This window comes from Lepus europaeus, chromosome 9 (genome assembly GCF_033115175.1).
Source record: "Lepus europaeus isolate LE1 chromosome 9, mLepTim1.pri, whole genome shotgun sequence".
NCBI lineage: Eukaryota > Metazoa > Chordata > Mammalia > Lagomorpha > Leporidae > Lepus > Lepus europaeus.
In genome coordinates, this window is record NC_084835.1 from 80,938,549 (window position 1) to 80,959,805 (window position 21,257).

The following is a 21,257-nucleotide window of genomic DNA, read 5'->3' on the forward strand; positions in this document are numbered from 1 at the left end:
TGGTTGCCTCTTCACTTTGCTGTGTGTTTTCTTTGCAATGCAAAAGCATCTTAGCTTGATGTAACCCCTTTTGTCAATTTTGGCTTTGATTGCTTGTGCTTCTGGGGTCTTTTCTAAGAAGTCTTTGCCTATGCCAGTGTCTTGCAGTTTCCCAAATGTTCTCCTCTAGCAATTTGATGGTATCAGATTATAGGTTTAGATCTTTGATCTATTTTGAGTTGATTTTTGTATAAGGTGTAAGGTAAGGGTCTTGTTTCATGCTTCTGTATGTTGAGATCATGTTTTCCCAGCACCATCTGTTGATGAGTGTTATTTCTCCAGGCATTGATTTTAACTCCTATTTCAAAGGTTAGTTGGTTGTAGATGCAAACACATGGTCATGAGTGTCAGAATACAGTTGGCTTCTATATCCAATAGATTCCACATCCATAGGTTCAACCAGAAAGAGAATATTCAAAAAGTAAAATTTCATCTGTACTAAACATGTACAGACTTCTTGTCATTATGTGCTGAACAACATAGCATAAGGCTATTTACTTAAAGTATAGGTTGTTTCAGGTATTAGAATCTAGAAATGATTTCAGAAATATGGGAAGATGTGCATAGGTTATATGCAAATACTTCATGGCATTTTGTACAAGGACTTGATCCTCTATAGATTTTGGCATCCTGGGAGTGGATCCTGGAACCAGGAAACTGAATGATGACTGTGGTGTTCTCATTGTTTTCTGGCCCTATTTTTGCTGATCTTGAATACCCTGGCTGCCACCTCCCCTTTTTTCTCTGCCTGAGATGGTTCCATTCCAATCCTTTTCCTACTGAGTCCTACTCATCCTTCAGACCCTGCCTTAGATGTCACCTTATACAGAGAATCCTGGCCTCCTCAGATAGACCTGGGCATCATAAACCTTCGGTATTCACTATCTCTGAGTACTGTGTGGTAAATTCTATGAACTCATTTGTCTTGACCACTAGGTTGTGAGATCCTGAGAGCTGGACTTCCTACTAGAGAGGATAGAGTCAAAGGCATAAAGTAGTGCATGGTGATCTATAGCATGAGTTCTTGAGAAACTTGCTTAGGAAGGCAAGTGAACTTAACTTGTTAGAGAATGAGGGCCCCAGTGGGTAATCCAAGTCATATTATAATTAAGTGTTAAATTCTGAGATGTGATTTGAGATATGCCATAAATGAATAGGGATAGAAAAGTGAAGATGAGGCTGATAGAAAGCCAGTTATAGACATTTTAGAGATGAAGCTATCAGTCCTTGTCCTAAGTCTTCCAGTCATAAGAGATAATGGAGAACACTGGCCACTCACTTTACCCTGTGGAACCATGAATCCCTGATGAACCCCACAGAATGCTCTGGGCACCACCAGGTCTGTGCAAGGAGGACAAACGGGGATGGGTGAGGCCAACAATAGCTGTCACTCCAGTTAAGATAGAAATGATATCATCTGGGATCATGCAACAAATTAACATACAATTCAGCATAATGAGAAATCAGAGGGAGAAAAGAGAATAACAATACACGTGTATACCAAGAATCAGGAAGCAAAAGACTGAAACTGCTGGATTTCAGCATTAGGTAGATCTTGCCCATTTTCTAGGAAGATGCATCCAAGAAGGAAAAGAACTGTGTCCCTGCCATTTTGGGGTCCAGCATAGTAGCTCTTGTAGATTGTGATGTCTTACTTAGCCCCATGCTCATCTGATTTTAAGAGTGTACATTATTTACATGAAAACAGATATGAGCATTAGGAGGCATTTTTTCCCTGTGTGCAATTTCTACCAAAGAATTTACATTCTTCTAATTTGCTGCTTTGCTGCACCATTTCGTATCCACCCAAGATATGCACAAGGCCCTCACAGTTAGGAAAGTGCTGAGGAAATTTGCCCTTTCCACAATGAATCCCTTTTTGAAGCCACTAAATTCTTATTCATTTGAAATTCTCCTTTCTAAGCATCTGCTGTGTTTTGCATATATCAGCTGACTCCAAATCATGATGTAAGAGTGGGAAGATGTTTTAACATTTAATTATGAGTGTCCTGTTGCAGTATTTCTACTTTGATTAAAAATGGCCTTTTTGATAACAAAAGCAGAGGCCTATGTTTTATTTATGTTGCACTTGATGAATTCTTTAGAATGAGAATTCTGAATGTTTCTTAGCAACACAAAAACATGAATACCATATGGTGGAGCTGCTTCCTGCAGCGTTAGGATAAACATCATGAATAGCATTAATGTAAACCACATGTATTAGTGGCACCAGCCTTACCAGCTCAATAGATTGACAGACCAAAGCTGAACCAGAAGTATCTTATGAAATCCAACACTGAACTTTAATGATGTAAAGAGACTTGGGAATTTTTTTTTTTTAATTTTAGGGAAGGCCAATTTTTGAATCTTTCCTTAACCACATAGGGATGCTTTTGCTTATTGGTGTAGATTTTTAGGACTAAGAATGTCCCAAGAGGCCAACTTTCAAGCCTGCTTTTGATGTGATTGTGGACTTCTGTCCTTCAAAAATTCTTATTCGAATGGAAAGACAGCAAATCATTAAAAGCCTTTGAAGCATCCCAGGACCATGTATTTGTAGCTATGCCCAGTTAACCAGAAAGAGTAGCTGGCTAGCTTGTGGAGAAGTTTTTGTGCTTATGGAGGACAAACCACACAGGCGAGGTTGACCATTAGGACACTGCAAAGGGTGATGGAAAGCTCGCGGGAGTCACAACAGTGGAGACTGCCCTTTGAGGTCTGTTTTATTTTCAAATATCAGCAGGGAGGACTTTTCTCTGCTGTGCTATTTTGTTCAACATTTAATTGATAATATGTGACTTGGCTGAATTATTGTAATCTGTAGGGGTTCTATTACTGCAATCTAGATTTTTAAACATTTGAAGTCTTTTTCAAAGGATTTGTTCCTTCACTGTGCCTGTCTCATGCTGCTTATGTCCTGCTCAGATGCAAGGAGACAGAAACAGGATAGTCTTAGCTCTCGCTGTCATCTTTCCCTGCTTGCTTATTCAGAGTATGTGCTATGTGCCGGATATTGGGCCAGTTGCTTGGCATTGTTCCTGTGTTAGCATCACTCCCCTGTTGAGTTGTATCCTTCTATTTATGTGCCACTGTTGCCCATGAGAAGAGGCTAGTCCATCTTGTCTCCATTTTTATCCCTTGCCCCACTTTCCAATATTTTTAATGGTGACGGTCTATGTCAATCAAATTGGAAATAAATTATTGATGCTGGGTGAAAGGTATATTGGATTCATTATGCTATTTTTCCACTTTTATATAGGGATGAAGTTTTTCATAATAAAAAGTTACAGTAATCTGTGTTGATGACTCTTCCAAACCCCACTACAATTTGTGAATATTGTCGCTTCCATTTCAGCTCCGCTAGGCAAGACCACATGTCAGATTTCAATATCACTTGGACTAATTCTGCCCCAAGATCTCAAGCCATGAAGTTTCCTCATCTAGACTCAAGTTGCACCTTGCTCACTCCCATTATCACCTCCCTTACTGAATTCATCACTGACCAACATCCAGCTCCCCCATTTTTCTGCCACCCTCAGTCGTCAGACCATTTATTTCATTTTGGTTTCAATTATGTTCCTGACAGGCCTGGATCCCTTGCAGCAGGCAATGAAATACTTCTTACATCATGTTCTTAAGTTCTATTCTGTTGTCTTTATATGGCATTTGTTCCTTCAGTCTTTTCTCATGGAAGCCCCATCACACATTTTTGCTTCTGCTTACTTACATGGCAAATAGCATTGTGTAAGTTCAATAGCCAACTGAATGTTATAAAATGATTAAAATATTCTATGAGTCTGTAATGTTCAATATGGTAGCCATAAGCCACATGTGCCTCTGAGCACTTGATGTGACTGCTAAGGATAAAAAACTTGAACTTTATTAAATTTTCATTTGTTTAAATGTAAATAGCCATGTGTGGCTCTAGTGACTACAGTGTTGGGCAACACAACCCTAGAATCTATGGCATTGTTTGAATTTCAGCACTGTTGCTGCTATCCAGAGAGTCTCATACCGTGGTCACGTTTTCTTGTCCATGTGAGAGCAGCTGTTCTTTATTGTGGATATTTTCTCTTTGGGGTGCCTTTGCTGGTGTCTCTGGGCACAGAGATTATAGAGCATTTGCCCTGTCCCTGAATCTCTAATTTTATGGTTCATGCTTCATTCTAGTATCAAACTCTTGGAATCCCATCACGCCTTTCTGAAGCCCTGGAGAATGGTCTCTGGCCAGTTTTGTTGTTGCCACATTCTTCTAGGCTTCATTCTCCATGTGGCAGGTATAATGAATGTACTAAAATGAAATTCAGAATGACTTCTTTCTTTTGCCATTACAGGGATGTTAACATGCTTCAGTCTAGAATGTTCTGCTTCTGCTTTTTGCATCATTGGTTCCTCATCTTTCAAATCTCAGCTCAAATGATACTTTTTGCAGAGGCCTTCTCAGACTCATCTGAAAAATGTTCTCGTTTCACTGTCTCGGGCACTGTTTTTCCCTTCTGTAGCATTCGCTTCAATTTTTCACTATTTTATCTTTTGACTTGTCTTCTGTGGAATGCACATTCTGTGAAAGCTGGAATCCTGGTTGGTTTTGCTTCTTCTCCATTGGCTTTCTAGTCCGTAGTGTGTGATAGATACTGAATACAGGATTGTAGAATGAATTTTTGAATTATTTCCATCATCTTGCTAATAGCTGAATCCCACCTGGGAGAAGTTAGCTTTTCAGCCTGAGCAGCACAGAAAACTATTCCCAGATGACATCTCAATGTCCCCTTCTTATCTTTCAGAGCTGTGCAGTGGTGGGAGCTCTTGACTTGTAAGCTTCCTCTTTTATGCCCTCCTTTTTCAAGAAACTCTGGATTTATTTTTTTCCTTTCCAGTGAAATTCTCCCCCTGCTCCCCTTCCAGAATTTTTTCAACAGATGCCACTTTGCTCCTGGGTTTCTGTTGGATGCTTTTGCTACTTCACAGAAAGTCACATTTGAGATTTGAGCCCATGGTCTTCAACTGCTCCTCACTGCTATGGGCAGACTTCCGGGACCCCTGGCGCTGATGCCATAGTAGATTCCCCACATGGCCCTCCCTTATGTATAGAACTCATTTTTGGACAGTTGTCCCTTGTTGTCTGTGAGGAATTGATTTTGGGACTTCCATGGATCCTGAAATCTGTGGATACTTAAGTCTTTTACGTAAAATGTAGTATTCGCATATAACCTACACACATTTTCCCATATGCTTTAAATCATCTCTGGGTTACTTATAACGCCTGACACAATGTAAACACTTCAGAACTAATTTTTTATATTTGTTAGGGAATAATAGTAATAATAAAAAAGTCTGTATGTTCAGAATAGATGCCATTTTCCTCTACAAATATTTTCTATCTCCAGCTGGTCAGAACCATGGATAGAAATAAGACAGAGGGCCATTTCTATAGCTGTCTCTGTATTCCCAGCTCTGTCCTCTGTCTTGTTGGATAGAATTCATGATGAGCTGACCCCATTCCTCCTCAGAGTCTGGACAATAGCATGGTGCCATCTGCCATTTTGTTAGAAATACAGAAGTTCTGGCCCCAGTCCAACTCCATGTGTCCAAGTGTGAGTGAGGGGATATTTTGCTCCAGGGGAAGTACAAAGAAAGTGGGAACTTCCTGTAATTATTCTACATGTTCTACCATGGAGCTGAGACTCATCCTCCTGGGGACCCACGAGTGATTCTTGCTCTGCTCAAGGGAAAAAGAATTTCTCTCCAACAGCAGAAATGTTCAAAGTCTATTGACCGTGCCCTGGGAGTGGAGCTTGCATTGTCCTATCTTGGTGAATTTGCCACCTACATAAGCTCATTAAAACTGGGCTGTAGTGGTATACTGATGTAAGAGCTGTAGGGGTGAAGTCCTAACTGCTTGCTTTTGGCGATATCAGGACATTATTTTGGTCAAGGTTGTCTAGAGAAATAGAACCATTTGATATCTGTATATATAGAAATATGAGGGGATTTATTATGGGAGCTGGTTCATGTGATTATAGATATGGAAAATCCCATGCTACACTGTCTGCAAGCCACAGATCCAGGAAAACTGGTGGTGTAATTCAGTCTGCATCTCTGAGAACCAGGAGTGGAGGTATGGTGGGGTAGGGAGTTGGCACTGGTGTAAATCCTGGAGTTGGAAGGCCTAGGAGTTCTGATGTATAAGAGTAGGAGAAAACAGATGTCCCAGCTCCAGAAGAGAAAATTCATCCTTCTTCTGCCTTTTCATTATATCCAGGCTCTTGGATAATGGTGAGGCTGGATCTTCTTTAATCATCTGCTGATTGAAATGCTAATCTCTACCAGAAATACTCAAAAATAATGTTTTATCAGCTATCTTGATATTCCTTAGCTCAGTCAAGTTGACTCATAAAATTAGCCATCACAGGCAAAATTACATAATCTGTGTCTGTTTAACACATGCATTAAAAGAACACAGCCAGCACTTATGGAGTGATTGTGATAAGTCAGACATTGAACTAAGTGCCATCCTGGAATTCATACTTATTACTTAGAACACCTTAAATGTCATTTTTTTGGGCATGATCTTCCTATTTTGTATGGAGTCTTGGAGCTTGCAGACATGACATACTTTAACAAAAGTCATACAGCTGGTGAATGGCTAAGATGTTTTTCAAATCTGAGTCTGTCTCCAGATTGACCCCCTAATGCTATGTAGTACCTCTCCCAGCTGACAGCACTTGGGGTTCTTGAGAAAATGCACTGAAATAATACAGCGTTCATAAATTATTATGCCAGGTGTAAATGTTAATATAACTTGGAGCAGAGGCAAATTCTGGGTCCTTCTGTGCTTCACTATCTTGTACAAATGGCCCTAACCTGGCTCACTTGGCTATGTCATATCTACCCATGTTCACAGACCTATGCCTCTTTTCAGAAGATATAGTGTGAGCTGGTGCTGCGGCTCAATAGGCTAATCCTCCGCCTGTGGTCCCGGTCGGGGCGCTGGATTCTGTCCCGGTTGCCCCTCTTCCAGGCCAGCTCTCTGCTGTGGCCTGGGAGTGCAGTGGAGGATGGCCCAAGTTCTTGGGCCCTGCACCCGCATGGGAGACCAGGAGAAGCACCTGGCTCCTGGCTTCGGATCAGTGTGGTGCGCTGGCCACAGTGCACTGGCGGCAGCGGCCATTTGAGGGTGAACCAACAGCAAAAGGAAGACCTCTCTGTCTGTCTCTCTCACTGTCCACTCTGCCTGTCAAAAAAAAAAAAAAAAAAAAAAAGAAGAAGAAGAAGATATGGTGTGACAAAGCTAAGGTACATAAGCCCTCTCCCTGGGCTGCCAGGACACTGATTTAGGTGAGAAACAAAGGGAGAATTGTTATCTTCCATGTGCTGCTCGCACACTGGGGAAGTAGCCCTTTTTGGATTCTGGCTGCTGTGCTAATCGGCTCCTTTTAAGAGGGAGGAGAAGAACCACTGTCAGCCAGGTCCCTTCAACCAAGATCTCAGAAGGCTCACTGTGTGTTTTAGCCTCCGTACTTCCATCATCTCCTGAAGCAACACAGAACAGAGATTTCATCCTCTTTTTCACACCTGGGGAAACACAAGTAGGAAGAGGTGTAATCATTTGCCTAAGGCCATACCTCATCGCTGCTAAAAGCAAGGACCAGGAACTTAAATGTCTCCTTACTCCACATTCTGAGTTTTATCTAGCAGATGCTTCTGCTTAAAAGGCTAGTGTTTCAGTTCTTTTTTGCTAAGCTCTATTTCAGCGTTTCTTCTGATGTATGGCCCAAATTCTGCTTCGGTGGGTCTTGCTCAAAACTCATTTCTTTGGTGAACCATCCTCTAATCTCATATGACCACAGGCTCTCCTTAGACCGAAGCTCGCAGACATGGTCTTTGAAAAATGACATCATAATCCTAAAAAGAAATGAACGAAATTGAAACCAATCTCTGCGACACACTATTTTTATTTGGTTGCTCATGTTATTTAGATGGAGAGAGCACTGGATAGGGACTATATCTTTTCCATGTTTTATGCCATGCGTAATAAGTTCTCAGAATATAATAAATGTTTCACAGACCAATGAAAAATTCCAAAACCCATAACCTACTGAGGAGGTTGTAAAATTATTCATGGCTGACACCAATGAGAGGATCACAGTTTTACCCTACAGAGAGAAGACATTGTGACACCCAGAGAAAGCAAAAATTATTCTTGGAAAAACCAGATATATGGAGTATTTCAGTAAAACCTATTTCCAGAATGATTGTTAATAAGGCTTTTATAAATGTACAAAATCAGAATGTGCTAATTTATGCCTCTCTATAATAAAGTGAATAGTTGGTACTGGTGATTTAGCATATGATACACTCCTTAGTTTTAATATGTATCTTAAAAGAGGACTATAAAATTGTGTATTACTGATTAAGGTAATATACACATAGGGCAACATATGGACATTTAGTATCATACATGTACGTTATTAATGATGGAGTCAAGTCAGATATCTGAACAAGTGAATGGGCTTTGTGAAATTCCTAACAATTAAAGTACAAACATTTTGGACAAAAAATTTGATATCAGACTATCCTCATTGTAACCATCAAACAGGTACATGGGCTGTTGGAGAGACGATTACTTGGTACAAGAGGTAAGAGGAAACATTACTTAAAGTAAGAGGGAAAAGAAAGTAGTATTGTGCCTAAAAATTGATAGCTACCTTTTTGTGTACTTGTTTCTTTAATTTATTTACTGTATTTCCTTGAAATCAATTTTAATTGCAAATGAAGTAATTTATTCACGTGTGTGTTACTGAAAGGCTTAGTTTGTTCTTACATATTCTGTAAAAGTCCAAGCACATTTCTAGAAAAAAAAATTGGGGGTCAAGGTGAGAAATATAATACTTTCTGAGACACACTTAGTACTATACTACATTTCCTTCAATGGTTTGATACCTGTTCAATTTTTTATTGGCATGACACATCCTATAATCACTAAGTAAAGTGACTTTAATACTTAGAGAACATGATATTCCTATGCTCATTAGGAATAAGCTCCTTAGAAATTGCATGTGTGGGAGAGAGCATTTAGCATATCCAAGTATCTGGGTTAGATTCCCCATTCCAGTTTCTGGGTCCAGTGTTTTGCCAATGTAGATGAAGGGAGGCAATGGTGATGGCTCATGTACTGGGGTTCCTGCCACATTCCCATCTCCTGGCTTTGGTCCTGCCCAGTCTCAGCCTTTGCAGACACTAGGTGGGTGAATTGGTAGATGGAAGTGCTCCAGCCATCTATCTCTGCATCTCAAATGAAATGAAATAAAATTATATGTGTGTTAAATCCATATATCCTAGTGGAATGATATCTCTTTTTAAAGGGAATGTTTCCACTACATTGCTAGACCTCACAGTTTTCATTAATTAAAATATGCATGAGTACACTTCACTGAAGCCAGAATTGCAGTGTTAGACACTTATGAATGGCATGGGAAGGTTGGACTGAAATTTGCAAATTTGAACCTGTTTTTTGCTTAGAATCTGCTGTCAGTTTTGTTTCCCCACAGAATTCACAGTAAAGGTAAAAAGAGATTATGAATTCAGGTGCAAATACATCATCGTTATACTGGATAACTAAGATGAGAGACTGATGTGAAACAGGGGCTGAGTTTTCAGTGAGATTCTGCTTATTTTGTAGTTTACAAAAGATACGGGGAGCAGAGTTTTTGGAGGGCATCTTTTAAAATGTTTAAAGTTATTGGAGAGGCAAAAAAGAGGAGGAAGGAAGGAAAAGAGAGAGATTTTTTTTTTTCCATCCACTGGTTCATTCTTCCAGTACACCCAAATGTTGAGGCTGGACCAGGCCAAAACCAGGAGATAGGAACATAAGGTTTCCCACATGGGTGGCAGGAACCCGATTCCTATATCCATGGCCACTGCCTCCCAGGGTCTGTATTAATAGGAAGCTGGAGTTAGGAACAAAGAATTTAATGAAGAGCACTTTGGATATAAGATGGGGGTATCTTAAATGCCTGCTCTGGTCAGGGTTGGGGCATTTTAATTTGGAGACCCAGAGAAAGAAGGTAAGAAATTATAAGATATTTTCAGTTGAAGGGCTCCTCTTATCCCTACTGAGAAAGGATAGTTCAGAGTGTCATTTCAGCAAGTCTTTTCTATTGGTTGGTTGTTTTGCCTTAGTACTTCTTGAATGCTTGGCTCTGCAGGAAATGGGAGAAGGAAACATTGAGATTACCATAAAAGGCAATTAAATTTGTTGTAATGGATAGCCAGAATGACTGAAAGAATGACCTTTGTCCCGATTGTTTTTGAAGATTTATTTATTTGAAAGAGTTACAGAGAAAGAGATACACACACACACACACACACAGATCTCCATCTACCATCCACTGGTTCACTCCTCAGATGGCTTCAATGGCCAGGGCTAGGGCAGGACGAAAACAAGAGCTTCATCTGCGTCTCCCATGTGGGTGACAGGAGCCCAGACACTTGGGCCATCTGCTTTTCTCAAGCCATTAGCAGGGAACTGGATTGGAAGTGGAGCAACCAGGACATGAACCAGCACCCCTATGGAATGCCAGTGTTGTAGGAGGTGGCTTTACCTGTTACACCTTTACCTGTTATGCCGCAATGCCAGCCCCACCTTTTCTTCCCAGTTAGGTAGTCTCTGCACTAAGAATTTCTTATTTTCTGTTATGCCAACTTCATCTCTTATTCTCTTTCCTATCCCTCCTGATGCAGCTCTGCCTGACTTCCACTTTCATTTTTAAAAAATTTTTAAATTTTTTTAAAAAACAACTTATCAATATATTTGAAAGGTAGAGTTACAGAGAGGCAGAGAGAGAGAGAGAGGTCCCACATCTACTGGTTCACTCCCCAGATGGCTGCAACAGCTAGAGCTGTGCTGATCTGAAGCCAGGAGCTTCCTCCTGGTCCCCAACGTGGGTGCAGGAGCCCAAGGACTTGGGCCATCTTCTACTGCCCTCCAGGCCATAGCAGAGAGCTGAATCAGAAGTGGAGCAACTGGTACCCAAACTGGGGCTCAAATGGGATCCTGGCACTGCAGGCAGCAGCCTTACCAACCATGCCACAGCACCAGCCCTGGCTTCCACTTTCATGTGGTCTCCACCCATTAGGTTCTTGGGGAGAAATGACAGGAGATGTTTTAAAGTACCTTTGGCAAAAGGAAGTGTATTTTCTGCTTATTCTCATTTGCTTTGACTGAAGAGCTTTTGGGAGGCTTGGCTGAATATTTTCACACCACTATTTCGCAGGTTCCTTCATCCCATTGTTTCACCAAGTAAGACTACAAAGAGGTATAAACAAATGGAAATAAGACCTAACTTGACAAAACAATTTAACACCTGGATATTTTGTATCATCATACACATCTCACTGCTACATCTAATTTTAGATTAAAAAGTGTGCCTTGGAGATAATACATGTAAAATTAAGTGGAGTGACAAGTGATTCACTTGAGAGCAGAATTATGCCATTACCAGAAAAATTAAATTCTAAACCTCAGATTCAGTTTTCCCTTGTGGGGTTCATCCTGAGTGCACCTGTTTCTCTGTCAGTCAATTTCTCTTTCCTGTTCAGTGTCCTCTGAGAAATCAATGTTTTCCGGTAATTTGGTAGCAGAGGCTGTAGGTATTCTAAGCAAAGTCAAAATCAAACATTAGAAATTAGATTGTCAAGGATGGAAGTTGGGGGTGTTCTCCCAGATCCTCCAGTCTTCCTTTGAGTACATCGTGGGTTCTGTAATATCCATTTGGCCTTGGAATATAATCAAAAGCTTTAGGTGCTTGTGCTGATGTGAGCATATTTTCATATTGACAGCAATTGTTTGTGTACAAATGTGCATACTCTATCATGTAAGTTGTGTACAGTTTCCTTTCTGATTCTCTCATATACGTGTACTCAGTATGCCTTTACCAGACCCCTGTGTGCATGATTGAATTACATGGGACACAAGTTCCCCGGTGATCATGGACGCTGCTTCCAAAACATAAGCAACTCACTACCACAAAACAAAGGTTGGCGGCAACTACACAATCGTTGGATAAACTCACCAAGTGCGTGCATGTCTTATGTGTTCTCATTTTGTTTTCACCTTTGCACATTGTTTCTTTAATGAGCTGTTTCCACCAGTTTAATATGGACCAGGACAACATATCAAGAATTTTCACAAAAATCTATACTTGAGTTTGGAATGGACTAAAAGAGGTACTTCTTGGAAAACTTAGGCAGCCTATATAGGACTTAGGCAATTCCCATTCTAGTTATACTATATTTTAGTTGCTGATGAAAACAGTTCAGATTTCCTAAGCACAAATATTCACTGAAACTTACGAGGTGGTCTGGGATTGTATTGGATGCAAAGTGAGGATGGGATAAACAAGAAGTTCGCCTTGGGCAGAAAGTTCCCTCTTATGGTGATGGGAAGGCTATGGAACATTGATCATATTTTCATGTTTTTTAAAGATCTATTTGTTTGAAAGGCAGAATTAGAAAGAGAGAGAGGTCTTCCTTTCCACCAGTTCACTCCCCAAATGACCACAATGGCCAGAGCTGAGCTGATCTGAAGCCAGGAGCATCTTCCGGGTCTCTCACACGGGTGCAGGAGCCCAATGACTTGGGCCATCTTCCACTACTTTCCCAGGCCACAGCATGGAGCTGGATCAGAAGAGGAGCAGCCAGGACTCGAACTGGCACTCACATGAGGTGCCAGCACTGCAGCCTGGCCCCCAATACTATTTTTTATTAAAAACCATGAACTTATTTACTTTATTTTTGTTAATAGCATTAATTTTTTATTTAAAAACCTCTTTCTCCCCAAAAATTTTTATAGCAAAAGTTAATACACACTATATGGCAAAAAAATACCATGAAAATAAGCACATTGAAAAACTCACCTTAGTAGATATGCACTACATGTTAAGTGTAGCTATCTCTGGGGAAGGATTATGAGTACAGAAATTTTATTTTTATGGTTCCTTCAGAGAGAAACAGAGAACTGGCTTAAAAAAATACTTAGTTAGCTAAAATACTTGAAAAAGAAAAATCAAAAAACGCTGAAAAATCTGGAAATATTCTAATGATGTTGCAAATGCTGCGAGGTATTTTTTTATACCTTTAAAGAACTAAATTGGAAAGGCTGGCACCTGTGGTACAAGAGGTTAAGCCATGGCATGCAGCATTGCCTGAGCCCACACTGTTCTACGTCCAACCCAGCTCCCTGCTAATGCTCCTGGGAAAGCAGCAGAGGATGGCCCAAGTACTTGGGCCCCTGTAACCACATGGGAGACCCAGATGAAGCTCCTGGCTTCTGCCTGGCCCAGCACTGGTTGTTGTGGCCATCTGGGGGGTGAACCTGTGGATCAAAGTGCCCACTTGCTCTCTGTCTATCTTCCCCTCTCTGTAACTCCTGCCTTCCAAATAAATAAATCTTTTTTTTTTTTTTAAAGAAAAAGAACCAAACTGGAAATGGTGGATGGCCCAACATGGGTGTGGGTAACCAAACACAGCTCTATCTGCATTGGATAACCTGGGAACAGCCTTCATTCTGTAGTAGGGAATAAATGTCCATCTGTAGATTTTAAATCACAATAAAGGACTTAACACACTCTTGAATATTTTCTTTTTTTCCTCCCTTTTTAATTGACTGGTGTGTGTTTGGCAACTCATCCTAATACTTATTTTCAATTATCATGTTATATAATGATAGATAACTTATTCTAGTTAATTCCAAATAAACTTTATCACTTCTGGGCTTTTCTTAGACATTTAATCTTTTTAAAATGGAAAAACTTTATTGCAAGGTAATTGTAAAATCATAACCAGTTTCAAAAAATAATGGAGAAAGAGCTTGTGTGCCCTTTACCTAGTATCCTATGGTGGTTATATCTTGCACAACTATAATGAAATGTCCCTGCAGAATATTGACAGAATATTGAGTTATTAATCTTAAGTCCTTCATGTCCCCACCTCCTCTTTAGTGTCTAACAACCAGTAATATTGTTTATTATTTAATTTTGACATTGAAAAAATGTCCTGGGGCCAGTGCAGTGGGGTAGCAGGTAAAGCCACTGTCTGCAGTGCCAGCATCCCCTATTGGCACTGATTCAAATTCCAGCTTCTTCGATTCCAATCCAGCTCTCTGCTAATTGCCTGGGAAAGCAGTGGAAGATGGCCTAAGTCCTTGGCACCCTGCACCCATGTGGAAGACCTGGACAAAGCTCCTGGCTTTGGATCAGCTCACCCCAACCATTGAAGCCATTTGGGGAGTGAACCAGCATATGGAAGGCCCCTCTCTCTGCCTCTGCCTCTCTGTAACTCTGCCTTTGAAATAAATAAATAAATAAATCTTTAAAAAAAGTCTTGTAAATGGAATTAGTATATAACTTTTAGGGATTGGTTATTTTCACCCTGCATGATTCTCTGGAGACTCATCCAGGTCATTGTATACACCAATAATTCCTTTTGATTACTGAACTCTGTTCCATGGTACAATATACTATATGTACCTGCTCTGTCTTTAATATTTACCTATTAAGAAAACATTTTCACCATTTGCAGTACTGGGCTATTATGGATAAAGCTGTTATAAGCATTTGTATATAGTTTGTGTGTGTGTGTGTGTGTGTTATGATTTCTCTGAGGTAAATGACCAGGAGTCTAGTTTTTGGGTCATATGGTAGTTGCATAGTAAGATGTTTGGAAGCTATTGAACTTTGCAGAGTGGTTGTACCATTTCACATTCTCACCAGCAAAATGTGAATAACCCAGATTCTGGCTAGGACTTAGAGATATCAATGGATATCTATACATGGATTTAAATTTTTCTTCTACCAAAATAAACTTATTTTTCATTTCATTTTCCATAAACTTTTAAAGCATCCTTATATTGTGGAAATTGAATTTGTAACTTAAAATCTCCCAAAACAAAAATCTCTAAGTCCAAATAGTCTCACTGGAGAATCTTACCAAATATTAAAAAAAAAAAAGAGAGAGAGAGACTGGGAAATTCTGAAGAATCTGTTCCAGAAACATTTAAGAAGAGGAGACCCATACTATATATTTCCTAACACTAATATTACCCTGATACCAAACCCAGGCAAGGAAACAGCAAAAAGCAAAAACTTCACACCACTGTTCCTCATGGAAATTGACACAAAAATCCCTAAGAACATATTAATAAATGTAATTCAACAATATAAGATTAGGAAAAGCCCACTCCCACCACTTATACTCAGCATAGAGTTGAAAGTGTTAGCCCGTACAACAGGGCAAGAAAATACAAGGCATACAGATCACAACGGAAGAAAGCAAGCTGTTCTTGTTTGCACGTGATATAAAATCTATATAGAAAAATCTCAATTTGGAATTTGTGTGTTCAACCAGATTGCAAAACAGAAGACAAACAGAATCAGTTGGTTTCCTCTACCATTAATGAGTATGCGTGTGAAGAAATCACAATTACAGTACTATTCATAATCCATCAAAAATAATTAGGTATAAACCTAATAAGTCATATACAGGCCTGAAAACTCGTTGCTGCAAACTACAGAACACTGATGAAAGAAGTGAGAGATCTAAATGTATGGAGAGACATGAGGATACTTTAAAAAGTTTTTGTAAAATGGAATTAAAATAAGCCAGTCCCAAAAAGACAAATACCATATGTTTTCCCTGATCTGTGGTAACTAATAGAATAGAAAAAAGTGTAATATATAATTATTTGCATTGCAATCTGCATAAAATTATTCCTGTGCATAAACTGTTGAGAAGAAATGGCTTAAAGTCTAAATGAACTTAATTATTATCTTGTAACCACACAGGAAATATTCAGATATAACATTGTCATTGGTTCTATATCATTGAAAGAAATTGTGATTGACTAATTGACCAAAAAAATTGGTGAAATGGTCACCTTTACATTAAATTATTGTTTATAGATGTTGTCTATATTCCCAGCAAACTAGGATCTTTTTGCTTTTAACTTGTTGAAAATTTTGGTGAAATAGTAAGCCTTTTTACTATAATATAAATTTAAAATGTTAAAAATGAAAAATAAAGGTAGAAGCTAGGAGGGTAGGAGGAAGGGAGGAAGGGAATATCATTAGGTTCATAGACTTGTATCTACAAATCATATTGAATCTGTTAAAAATTAAAACATGAAATAGATGAGTTTTCCTTATTGCAAAAATTTTGAAATCCATACTTGTGAGAGTCTTAAAAAAATTCTTAGAAAATGTGTAAGAAAACGATGGAATTCAAATTTTTACACCAAATAAACTGATTTTTAAATCCCATTTCTATTAACTTTTTTGAAGTACTCATAATTATAGAGCTATTTAATTTACTTCATAATAGTATATGAAATGCTGCTGTTGTAGTTTTGAGGAATTAGTCCATTTAATCTACGTCACTAAATTTATTTATGTAAAGTTCCATTATTATCTTTTCAGTGTCTGTTTAATTCTTGACATTGGTAATTTGTGTCTTTTTTCTTAGAATTGCTACATATTTATCAATTTTATTGATCTTTTTGAAGAAGCAGTTTAATTTTTCTCTTTAACAAGTGGTGCTGGGAAAACTGTAAACAATCATTGAATCTCAAAATGTCCATTTCACTCCAATACATTACATTTCAGGCATAAGTTACCTCAGATCAGAGAAAACATATGATATCTGTCTTTTTGAGGCTTGCTTATTTCACTAAGTGTAATGGTTTTCCAGTTGTGTCCATCTTGTTGAAAGATAGGATTTCATTTTTTATGGCTGAGTAGTACTCCATGGTTTATACATATACCATAATTTCTTGATCCAATCAACAACTGATGGACATCTGGATGGATTCCCTATCTTGGCTATTGTGAGTTGTGCTACAGTGAACATGAGAGTACAGATAATTCTTTCAGTTGCTGATTTCATTTGCTTTGAGTAAATTTCCAGGAGTGAGGTGGCTAGATCACATCATAAGTCTACATTCAGATTTCCGAGGTATCTCCATACTGACTTTCAAAGTGGGTGCACCAGTTTACATTCCCACCAACAGTGGATTATGGTACCTTTTCCCCCAAATCCTTGCCAGCATTTGTTGTTTGTTGATTTATGTATGAGAGCCATTCTAATTGGGGTAAGGTGAAACCTCATTGTGGTTTTGATTTGCATTTCCCTGATGGCTAGTGATCCTGAGCATTTTCTCAAATGTCTTTTGGCCATTTGAATTTCCTCTCTTGAAAAATTCCTGTTCAAGTCCTTTGACCATATCTTAACTGGATTGTTTGTTTAATTACTGAATTTCTTTAGCCCTTTGTAGATTCTGGATGTTAATTCTTTATCAGTTGCATAGTTGGCAAATATTTTAACCCATTCTATAGTTTGTCTCATTACTTTGCTGAGTGTTTCTCTTGCAGTACAGAAGCTTCTCAGCTTGATACAATCCCATTTGTCAATTTTCACTTTGATTGCCTGTGCTTCTGGGATCTTTTTCAAGAAGTATTTCCCTATGCCAATGTGTTGTGGAGTTTCCTCAATGTTCTCTAGTAATTTGATAGTATCGGGTCATAGATTTAGGTCTTTGATCCATTTTTTTGGTGTGTGTAAGGTATAAGGTATGGGTCTGCTTTCATATTTCTGCATTTGGAGATCCAGTTTTCCCAGCACCATTTGTTAAAGAGACTGTCCTTGCTCCAGGGATTGATTTTAGCTCCATTGTCAAAGATAAGTTGGATGTAGAAGCATGTATTGATTTCTGGAGTTTCTATTCTGTTCCATTGGTCTATAAGCCTGTTTTTGTGCCAGTACCAGGCTGTTATGATTATAACTGCCCTATAGTATATCTTCAACTCTCGTATTGTGGTACCTAAATATTTGTTTTTGTTGTATAAGGTTACTCCAACTATTTGGGGTCTGTTATGTTTCCATATGAAATTTAGCATCATTTTTTCTAGATTTGCGAAGAATGTCATTGGTATTTTGATTGGGAACACATTGAATCTGTAAATTGCTTCTTATAGTATGGACATTTTGATGATGTTGATTCTTCTAATCCATGAACATGGATTATTTTCCCTTTTTTAATGCCTTCTTATTTTTCTTTATTTAGTGTGTTATAATTTTCTTTGTAGAGATTTTGACATCCTTGGTTAAATTTACTCCAACGTATTTAATTGTTCTTAGAGCTATTGTGCATAGGATTGGTCTTAAAAGTTCTTTATATATAAAGACTATTTTTTTGTGTGTGTTGATCCTATATTTAAATATATATAAATATATATTAAATATATATATATATAAATAAATATATTCTATATTTTGCCACTTTATCAAACTCTTTGATGAATTCCGATAATCTCTCAGTGGAGTCTTTTGGATCCCTTATAAATAGAATCATGTCATCTACAAATAGGGATAGTTTGATTTCCTCCTTTCCAATTCATTTCCCTTTGATTTTCTTGCCTAATTGCTCTGGCTAAAACTTCCAGGACTGCATTAAATAGCAAAGGTGAGAAGAGCATCCTTATTTGATTCTGGGATCTTAGGGGGGATACATCTAGCTTTTCTCCATTCAGTAGGATACTGGCCATGGGTTTGTCACAAATTGCCTGCTTGTGTTGAGGAATGCTCTTTCTATACTCAATTTGCATAATATTTTCATCATGAGAGGATATTGTATTTTATTAAGTACTTTTTCTGCATCTATTGAGATGACCATATGATTTTTGTTCTGTATTTGTTATGTAACGTATCACATTGAATTGCAAAAGTTGAACCATCCCTGCATTTCAGGGATGAATCCCACTTGGTCAGTGTGAATAATCTTTTTGATGTGTTGTTGGATTCAATTAGCTAATGTTTTGTTGAGGATTTTTGCATCTGTATTCATCAGGGATATTGGTCTATTGCTCTCTTTCTCTGTTATATCTTTTTCTGGCTTAGGAATTAAGATGATGCAGGCTTCTTAGAAGGAGTTTGTGAGGAATCTCTCCCATTCAGTTGTTTTGAATAGCTTAAGAAGAGTTAGGATTAGTTCTTCCTTAAATGTCTGGTAGAATTCAGCAGGTCTTCCATCCACTGGTTCATTCCCCAGATATCCTCGATGGCTGGAGCTGCACTGATCTGAAGCCAGGAGCCAGGAGCTTCCAGGTCTCCCATGCAGGTGTAGCGGATCAACCAAGGACTTGGACCATCCTCCACTGCTTTTCCAGGTCATAGCAGAGCTCTGGAATGGAATTGGAGCAGCCAGAACTTGAGCTGGTGCCCATGTGGGATGCTGGCACTGCAGGCAGCATTTTTACCCACTACAGCACAGTGCCAGCTCCCTGTCTGTATCTTTTAACTGGAGAGTTGGGGCCATTTACATTCAGGGTGGCTGTTGATAAGTAACAACTTTTCCTTCCATTTTTCCATAAGTATTATTTATTTACTTATTTGAAAGAGTTACAGAGAGAAGCAGAGAGAGAGAGAGAGAGAGAGAGAGATCTTCCATCCACTGGTTCACTCCCCAGATGGCCACAATGGCCAGAGCTGCGCTGATCCAAAGCCAGGTGCCAGGAGCTTCATCTGGGTCTCCCACGTGGGTACATGGGCCCAAGGACTTGGGCCATCTTCCACTGCTTTCCCAGGCCACAGCAGAGAGCTGGATCAGAAGAGGAGCAACCTGGACCAGAACCGGTGCCCATATGGGATGCCGGCACCTCAGGCCAGGGCTTTAGCCCACTGTGCCAGTGCAGGACCTTCCATAAGTATTCCTATTGTTTACTTTGGATTTCTTTTATGCTTTTACTGGGGGATTTTCTGCCTTCACATTCTTGCATAATGACACTATCCTTCTGCGTTTCTGTGTGTAGCACATCCTTAAGCATCTCTTGCAGGGCTGGATGGGTGGTGGAAAATTCTTTCAATGTCTGTTATGGAAGGTCTTTATTTCACCTTCATTCATAAATGTGGGCTTTGCAGGGTACAGTATTCTGAGTTGACTTTTTTTTTCTCTTAAGACTTGGATAATGTCTCTCAATTCTTTCTTAGCATGTAGGGTTTCTGATGCAAAGTCAGCTGTGAGTCTTATTGGAGATTCTCTGAAAGTAACCTGGTATTTCTCTTATGCATATTTTGTATTCTTTTCTTTGTTTCTTTGTGGAATGTTTGACTACAATGTGTCATGGTGAAGATTTTTTCTGGTCATATCTATTAGGAGTTCTGTGTGTTTCCTGTACTTGGATGCCCCTTTCTCCAAATTGGGGGAGTTTTTATTCACATTTATTATTCACTAAAAAGGCATTCTAGTCCATTCTGTTTGTCCACACTTTCGGGAACTCCTAAGAACCTGTACGTTGGGTCATTTGGAAGTATACCATACATCTCCAACAGTGTTTTTCAGTTTTCTAATTTCTTCTTGTTTCTGTTCTGATTTGTCATCCAGTTCAGATATTCTTTCTTCTGTATCACCAAGTCTGCTGTTAAGGCTTTTCATTGCACTTTTTATTTGATCTATTAGATTCTTCATTTCTAATATATTATTTTGATTTCTCTTTAAAATCTCAATTTCATGGAAAACATTTTCATTCATATCATGTATGGTTTTCTTTAGTTCATGGATTTGCTTCTAATTGATTTTGATAAATCCTATGGTTAATTTTTTAAATTACATTTCTGGCATTCTCCTAATATTTTCATCTTCACATTCTAATATTGAAATGTTGTGTTCCTTTGGGCCAGGGATCATGGTATCTTCCTTATTCTTACTTCTTAAATTTCTGCATTTGTTCTTAGGCATTTATGGAGTTGAATACTTTTTTTTTTTTAATCTCTGATGGCTTTTATCTTTGGACTATGCCTATGTGTCTTAGTGGAATGTCTGCTCTTTCTGTGAATACCCAGAGGTGTGTGCTGGGTGTGGCCAGGGAGTTCTGGTCAGTGCTCCAGGGTGTGAATATCCAGGATAATACCCAAGTTGGGTATGATAAATTTCCTCTTGTAAACAGAAAGGGAGCAAATGGTCATTTCAGTTGGTGTGATGACCCCTTCACCTCTTCTCCTCCAAGCTGAGCCATGCCCAGCTATTAGCCCCCAGTGTATTCAACACTCATGTTCACCCCTATATGAACCACACAAATGATCTGCTCAGTCTCACTTTGAGCACATTTCCTGCTACAATGACCGGCTCTAGGCATCCAAGGAGCTCCAAGAGTGTGGATCTGCACCCAGTG